The sequence below is a fragment of the Euprymna scolopes genome, chromosome 2 (assembly GCF_053919585.1).
Source record: "Euprymna scolopes isolate OS-2025 chromosome 2, ASM5391958v1, whole genome shotgun sequence".
NCBI classification, from domain to species: Eukaryota; Metazoa; Mollusca; class Cephalopoda; order Sepiida; family Sepiolidae; genus Euprymna; species Euprymna scolopes.
This window is the reverse complement of record NC_136483.1, coordinates 87,435,509-87,444,685: the sequence shown is the minus strand read 5'-3', so window position 1 is coordinate 87,444,685 and position 9,177 is coordinate 87,435,509. Positions and strand designations below refer to the sequence as shown.

The following is a 9,177-nucleotide window of genomic DNA, read 5'->3' as shown; positions in this document are numbered from 1 at the left end:
TGGGCTTGGATTTTTTCTAATATTATATAGAAAAAATTTAAATATAAAAATAATGTTGCGTTACCTTATGTATGGGGGGAAAAATTAGGGAAAGCAGTTGAAATACAACGTTATATTACTCGAAGATCCTAGAGACTAATAACGCTTAAACCTAAGAGGAATTCCTTTTGCTTACAGAGGGAAGGCCTTCTCAACCAAACGTCTAGTCTCCAATATCTTAAAATGAAATAATGAACGAGAACGACTCAAGATTGTAAAAGAATTCATGCTTAAGTTCGCTGCACAAGACGGGGTTAGTAATTGAAGACCCATATGTATTGGCAATTACGTTTGTTGTTTGGTATGCCCCATTTCTGATTTTGGTAGGTACGTGTGGTTGGACTCTTCCAATAATTCTAATCATGACTTTTCGTCTTCCTTTCATGATTGCAATTTTTTCCATGCTGTTGAACAGTCTGCAAAGAAATGAATGAAGAGGTTGCGAACAGTAATGAATAACACGAGTCGATAGAGAAAAAAAACTCGCTTCAAAATGATATATAACATGACTATATATAAATAAATCATACTTAAAAGTCACATATGTGAGAAAACGATATTGTTTTTGCAGCAACTTATTAAAATAATGCTGACGTTGAATTTTGAAAAGCAGTTGTTTTCATTTGTATATATATATATATATTGAACCTCAAATGAAAACATATATATATGTACATATATATGTATATATATACATATATACGGCATAATCACGTTGACACACCGGTTCTCGTCAGATCACCGAAGTTAAGCAACGTTGAGCCTGGCTAATACCAGATGGGTGACCATTTGGGAATTCTAGGCGCTGTATGTGCTCTCCGCTTATCTCGGCATTGTTTCCAGTCGTCTTGTACCTCAACTTGCCACTGGTATGCAACAATGTTGACTCAGGAGAGGGGTGGTTAGAGGTTGCGCAAGTCTTGCCACACAAATTTCACGCGCAGGCACCCTTACAGTGGGTATCCATAGTCTGTCAAGACTGATGGAAGCCTTCATATACATATATATATACATATATATGTATACATACATATACATATATGCATATACATATATACATATATATGCATATATATGTATATATATGTATATATATGCATATATATACATATATATATATATATATATATATATCTGAATCTGCAGAAGCTTAACGATTTTGGCTACGAGACTCTGTCTCATCCGCCATATTCCCCGGACCTCTCGCCCACCGAGTATCACTTTTTCAAGAATCTCGAAACTTTCTGAGCGAAAAATACTTCAAAAACCGAAATGATGCCTAATCGGCCTTCGATGACTTCATCGCTTCCAGAAATCCGAATTTCTATGCAAATGGGATAAATAAACTTGTTTATTGTTGGTAAAAATGTGTCAATTTTAATGATTCTTATTTTGTATTAATATAGTTTATTATGAAAGGTGTTATTATTTTTTTAAGTGGAACGTCAAAAACCACATCATTTTTGCACAACCTAATACTGATCTCGATTTTGCGCCGCAAATACAACACACTTTTTTAATTAACAGAAACCCGTCCTTGTCGAAGACTTTGGGTAGTTCACCCCCTCTTTCGCAATTAATTTAGACTAGTTTGAAGTCGCATTGTGTTAGGTTCTCAGCTTAAAATACGTTACGCCAGGAATAGTTGTCTACGTTTCACCCATGAAAGCATGTTATCTGCTCCCGGAGAGGATCGTTCGCTAGTAAACAAAAGTGGCTCGCAGAACAACCGATAATCATCTCGTATCTTTCACGTCATCATCTTACACGTAAAATTGTTTAATAAATGTGTTAAAGTTCATATTACATCCGTCGATCTATTTTACTTTCTCATTAAACCCATAGCACTAGTTATTATCAAACATACGACTCCAATTCCTGGTCTGCCCAGAACCTCGCGCTTAGGATAACAGAGAAAAGTTCGACCTAATTTAAGTGATGCCCTCCCACGAACAAACGGTTTCAATGAGGAAAGTACAGAGTGTGACAGAGCAACTTGCTTATTTTCCCCACCCTGTATAACGTTAATTACTATTTTAAGTTGGTGTGATTTCCAGATAATTGTAGATCAATCTTTGATTGACCTGATTGTGAAATCACTATTACTAGGAATATGGACATCAACACTGGATTAGGTGTCAGTAAAGCGGTGACAGTGCGATGTTTGAAGCATGGATTGTTTATAATTAAGCTGTTTGCGCCATTACGAATCGACGATAATATAAATATGACTATCAATACTTAAATTGCCTTTCTGTGTGATATGATAGGAAAGTATTATTTTCCTGCATCATAATGCTCCACAATGTTCTGTAAAGTTGAGCTCCGATTATTTGAACCGTGTATTTGTCAGACATAGAAGAATGATAGAATAGCTGATATATGTTTCTTATTACGTGGTCTAAGACGTTGATATAAAAGAAGAAATAGATGAAGGCGATTCTGTGGCGATCATATAGTGTCTTAAGAAATTCGAAGATTACTATTGATTTTTCAAAGCCTAATTAAAAAATAAAACATGTATTTGTGTTTGATTGAGATTAAATAAACATCAAATATATATATATTTATTATTATATATATATATATTTATTATTATATTATATTTAACCTTATATGTAGTAATTATTTAAAAGTTAAAAAAGAAAAAAACATGACTCGTGGGCCACCAGTGAGAATCGAAACCAAAACGTTCATCTTACAATTTACTTTTTCCTTTGACGTAAATGCCTGAGCTATGAAGACGTGTTTGCTGTAAGGCTAAAAATTAAAACATAAACCAAAAGCTATTACGTTACACATGTATATTCGGAATGCCGTCGTTCGAGGTTTACCTGGCAAATTTCACTTTTTTCATTTTCACACTTTTGTACTAATTTTCCCCGACTTAAAATCAAATATAAAGTTTCGCATGAGTTTGAATACCCATATATTTAGTTTCATGTCTATAGCCCAAAAACTTACAGAGGAGTTTAGAAGGCAATTTTTTAAAACAAATATACGCATGCATATATATATATATATATATATATATATATATATATATATATATATATATATATATAGAAAGAGGTTTGTGTTTACTATAAACTTTTTACACAAATATTACGCAAGTATAAATCATGTAGAATATGTGCATGAATATAATTACAGGTAATAGATTTTTTTACGTTGAGGTCACCACTTATCAAGACCCGGAAGCCACTCGGAGATAAGGGTTATTGCGTGTACAGCAATCAATAGAATAGTGTCGTAGTAATCGTTAGTATTGGAGATTTGATTTAGTTAACTTAAGATGATCATCCCTTAAGAAAACTGAAAAAACTAATAAGGAATTAATGAAAATGAATATTTAAACGAATATGCACATTAGCTAGATCGTTTGCAGATGAATGCAACTACACGACCCATATATAACAAAATTATATTTTCTTTTTAAATAAATAGAAAAAGGGGGGTTTAATATGAATATCAATGCACAAAAAATTATAAGAGTATATATATATATATATATACTTAATTTACTCACATAAAATTAATATACGAAAGTATAGATTTATGCGTAAACTTTAAGTATTTACTTCAAAAGTGCTCAATACGTAGGTAGAGCTAGTTAGTAATTTATAAAATATATATGGCGAGTAAGCTATACTGAATATTCGGCGTTTCATCCACTCTAGGACTGTAGGATAGCGATACAAAATAGTTTTAAAATCAACAAAAACAATAGAAAATAAACAAATAAATAAATTAAATAAACATGAATATACATACACGATCACACATATATGTATGTATATATATATGTATATATATATATATATATATATATATATATATATATATATATGTATATATATGTGCATATATGTATGTACACATATATATATTTATATATAAACTAACAATAAAAACGAACACTAACCTAGTTTTAAAAAAGATCCTTTGTCCGATAAAATGCATGCCCATTGGCTGATAGGAAGGGGCGCTGTGGACACTAGAAAGCTGATTGGCTAACTAAAATCTCAATAGGAGAGGAGCATATAAAAACGATAAACAACCACAGAATTCCCGCATAAGCCTGAGGAGTCCTAGAGTGGATGGAACGCCGAATATTCAGTGTAGCTTAATCGCCGTATATATTTTATAAATTACTATATATATATATATATATATATATATATATATATATATATATATATATATATATATATATACGAGCAAACGGTTAATAAAACCTGTTAAAAAACACTTTGAAATGAGTTAAAAACATATTTACTCTAAAGAGGAAACACTAGATAAGTGGGTAGTCCTTAATCCGCGGAGTCTCGAAGAAATACTTTCCTTCTCATCAGAGGGTAGGAATTAGCAAAATGCGGGATCGGATTTTGCATGCAAAAGTATTTGATGAAACAACAAGTAAGCCAAAGATCTCTCTCTCTTTATATATATATATATATATATATATATATATATATATATATATATATATATATATATATATATATATATATATATAAAGAGAGAGAGTTTATATATGACTGGCATGGAGATCCGATGTTACCCGATGTTTAAAATCGCCTGTTTCTTCTTTCATCAAATTCTTTGGATTATTGACCGATAAAGCCATATCTAAAAACACTGCTAGGCACATAAAATACCTTCCCTCTGAAATTTAATAAAAATAAGCCCAGTCGTTTTGGAGTTCATAAGGAAGGAATTCACACATACAAATATATACAGGCACACACAGACAACGTTACTTTTATATATTAGTATAGCTCTTTTGTAAATGGTGTTTGAATATGTATTATTTAGATTATTAACTTCGGATGACATTTTTTCTCATTTCAGTCGATAAAAGTTCGACATTCCCCAGGTACGTTTCGCTAAGTTGGGAATCTGTACGGATTTTCTTACGGAACTCTTTATTTAATCCACGAACTTAGCTCGCTTTCATTCTGTAAGACTATTTTTTCTTCTTTTTAGAAATTATAGACTATTTTTACACAATATACGCCTAGAAAGAAACGAATCCACAATTCTATCTCATACAACTCATATGTCCGACTTCAGCATAAAGCCATCTTTAGACTCCGGATCTTCGTGCTGGAATTGAGGTGTAGATTGTTTGTTGATCAGGCAAGAGAAAGTCATATTATACTGAGATTTAAAAAGAAAATTGTACACTAAGAGTTCCTCTTTTTGGAGGGCTTAACATTCTTCACATAAAAACCACCTTCTTTCTAAGCTTGCTCTCGCGGGGAGGCGAGTAAACAATGACCCATAGCTTTTAAGCGTTGGGGGCTTCATTATTTTGTTTTCGATCAGTAAAGGAGAAGCCCTTCTCAACTTGAATTTTTAAGGGGGTTAAATCTATGTGACCCTTTTTAGAGAGTCGAATATCTTCGACATAAAATACTGACCTTGTTTTTAATAGGCGTGTACATTGTTTAACCTCGGTCGCTCTTAACTGAGGTAACTTTTTAATTTTGCTAAGTTCAGAGATGGCTATCCCCACACGAAAGCAACTTTGTGTCACATGCGACACTCGGAGGGAGGCGGTAAAATGACACGCATCGAAAGCAAATCGAAACACCCTCCCCTTGACTAGAGAAACTAAACTAGAATCGGACGATCAAGCCTTTATGTGCTTTAGACTTAAAATCCAACATAACATTAGCTACTTTTATTTTCTCTGCCGCTCTCCCTCGACCCAGGACTGTACCCTAATAAACAAAGTCCCTGGCAGCATAGATACAGCACTTTCCCTCGACACTAGCGCACAAGTGCATGTATTTGGTGACTTCAATGTCCACCACAGCAACTGGCTTGGATTTTCTACTTACACAGATGCAGCTGGTACCACAACACGTAACTTCTCTATATATCAAAGATGGCTCAATTTCCAACCCGTTTCCCAGACCAGCAAGAACAACATGCATCACTTCTAGATCTGTTTCTGACCACAGTTCCAGATGACTGTGTAACGAATGCCCACAGCCATCTTGGGAACGCCGATCATGCAATGGTAATGGTTGAAATCGCCCTAAATTCTAGAGCCAAAACTGAAGAACCACTGCTAAAAACAACGAGATATTATAAAAAGGTTGACTGGGAAGCCATCAGGGACATCGTCAGGGACGCTCCATGGCAAAATATCTTTTCACTTCCTGCTGAACATTGCGCAAATGAGACCACTGAATGGTTCAAAGCGGCAATTGAAACACATGTTCCCACGCGCAAATTCTATAGCAAACCCCACTCTCCCCAATGATTCACTTCTACTTGTGCAGCTGCCTAAGTGCAAAGGCAGCATGCGTACCGCAAATTTAATCGACATAAGTCCAGTACAAACAGACAGAAGTATATAGAAGCCAGAAATAACGGTAAGAAAGAAATAGCGACAGCTAAGAGAGAATTTACTGAAACAACAAAAAACGCATCGAAGCACAGAAATTAGGAATCCCAGACTTCTGGAAAATCTACGACAGTGTAGTAAATAATGGGTAATCAACAATTCCCCCACTATCCAACAATCATGACGTTGTTTGCCCTGCAACTGAGAAGGCTAACATCCTTGCTAGAGGTTTGCCTCCAACTCCACACTGGACTCTGCTAACCACCCCCTTCCTGACTTTCCTTTGCGAACAGATGCCACACTAGACGATCTGCTTATGTGCATGCTATTATAAAAAAGCTTGACACTGCAAAAGCATGTGGACCTGATTTCATCCCGACTGTGCTAAAGTGCGCCGCCGAAGTAGCACTAGTTCTCTCCAAACTTTGCATCAAATGCCTTAATGAATCTTGCTTTCCTGCCTGCTGGAAAACTGCTTCTGTAGTGCCAGTTTTGAAGAATTCTTGCGGCGAAAGAACTGACCCAGTAAATTATCGCCCCATTAGCCTCCTCCCACTTTTCGCCAAAATATTTGAGACCATAATTAACCATGATCTAGTCCATCACCTTACAGATGCTAAACTTCTGATTGACCAACAATATGGATTTAGGAAAGTCCGTTCCACAGCAGACATCCTAACTGTAATCTCAGAACGTATATACCATTCACTAGACAAAGCGGGGGAGGGTAGAGCGGTAGATATAGATATATCTAAGGCTTTTGACAGTGTATGGCATGTGTGTCTTCTCAAGAAAATCAGATCATACGGCATCGCTGGAAGAATACATAACATCATTAGATCCTTCTTAGATAAGAGAAAAATCCAGGTTGTCCTTGGCGGTCGTACATCTAAACAATATGATATAAATGCGGCAGTGCCTCAGGGATCTATCCTTGGACCTCTGTTATTCCTAATATTCATAAATGACCTCCCTGACAAAATTGTCTGTGAGATTGGTATGTATGCTGACGACACCACGCTCTATAACAGACACGACAGGAAAAAAAATGAACACATATCTAAAGAAATGGCAGAAACACTAGAGGAATACCTCCGATCCGTTGTGGAATGGGGACAAAAATGGATGGTCACATTCAATGCTGCCAAGTCTAAACTTGTTTCCTTCAATAATTACAAGAAACCTTCCCTCCCGCCAATAGCAATGGCCAATGACTTTTTATCTGAAAGTACATCTGTTAAACTCCTCGGCCTAACATTCACAGGAAACATGAGTTGGAACAATTACATTGAGAACATTGCCAGGACCGCTGCGAAGAAGGTGGGTTCTCTCTACCATGCTAGAAAGCTACTAACGCCTGAAAGTATCCTTTACCTCTATAAGACCACCATTCGCCCATGTGTGGAGTATTGTTGTCATATTTGGGCTGGTACATCTGCTACTAGTCTCTCGCTCCTTGACAATGTTCAAAAGAGAGTCGCCAATCTGATAGGTCGTGAACTGTCAGCTAAACTTCAGCCTCTGTCACATCGACGAAATGTTGCATCCCTCTGCCTGTTCTACAAGTACTTTAACGGTGAATGCTCTGACGAACTGCAAGCACTTGTGCCCCCTCGACGTAAATACGCCCGACAAACCCGACAAGCAGCTAAATCCCATCCCTTCACAGTAGAGATCCCTAGATGCAAAAGAGCCTTCTACTCCACTAGTTTATTCCCCAGAACTGCTAAACTTTGGAATTCCCTTCCGGGTCCCTGCTTCCCCGACTGTACTGACATGCAGAAGTTCAAGTGTAACGTGAACAGGCATCTTGCTTCCCAACTTCCTACGCAGTACCCCTGATTTTTATGTCCCTGATAGTAGCCCCCTACAACAAAGTGTCAATGTGCCTTGTTTGGGGTGAAAATGCAAAAAAAAAAAAAAAAAAAAAAAAATCAACAAAAACAAACAAAACAAAAAAAAACCCGCATAATTTTATCTCCTCCGCATATAAGCATTTTCTCATCTCCATCTTTGTTGATTAAGACAATTGAAACCACCTGCTTACTAGTCTGTCGCGCTCTGTTCATACCAAAATCAAGCCACGTGTTTCAGCGTGGCCACTGCGATAGCGAACATAAAAATACGAAGACAAGACAAAAGAAATTGACATGTTTGTTCGTAAGGTTTGTACAGACCGGAAGTACACGTTTTTGAGCATTCCACTGCGCATGACAGGATTGCAGGTGAAAAAAAAATAGTTTCATGATTTGTTTTTTTCTTCTTTACAATTATATACCAGTAAATTTCGTTATGACTCCGTCTTCAACGGTATTAAAGATTTGATTTTAAATTCGTTGTGCATCTCATAAAATCCTTATACAAAGGTGTTGTTTATGTGTTTGGAAGAAAGACCGATGTATAAATAAATAATAGCGAGCAAGTAATTTTTATAATTCTGTAGAAAACTCCATTTTCTCTACTCTCTCTCTCTCTCTCTCTTTCTCTCTCTCTCTTTCACCTCTTTATATATGCCCTTTCCTTTTTCTTTTTTTCTAGCTGTCTCTCTCTCTCTTCTTTCTCTATCCCTAACTCTCTCACTGTCTCTCTTTCTCTTTCTCTCTCTCTCTCTCTCTCTCTCTCTCTCTCTATATATATATATATATATATATATATATATATATATAAATGCGTGTATGTGTGTGCATGAGTAGTTAACAAGAAATAAGTATATAATTTTTTTATTTTCTGTATATTTATTTCTTATTTGTTGACGTATATGAATACACAATATTGAA

The 9,177-nt window shown here is 35.7% G+C and overlaps 1 pseudogene; it reads left to right on the top strand.

Annotated features, from left to right (window-relative positions):
- Positions 1-736: 736 nt before the first annotated feature.
- Positions 737-853, top strand: LOC145242080 (5S ribosomal RNA; annotated as a pseudogene).
- The last annotated feature ends 8,324 nt before the right edge of the window (positions 854-9,177 follow it).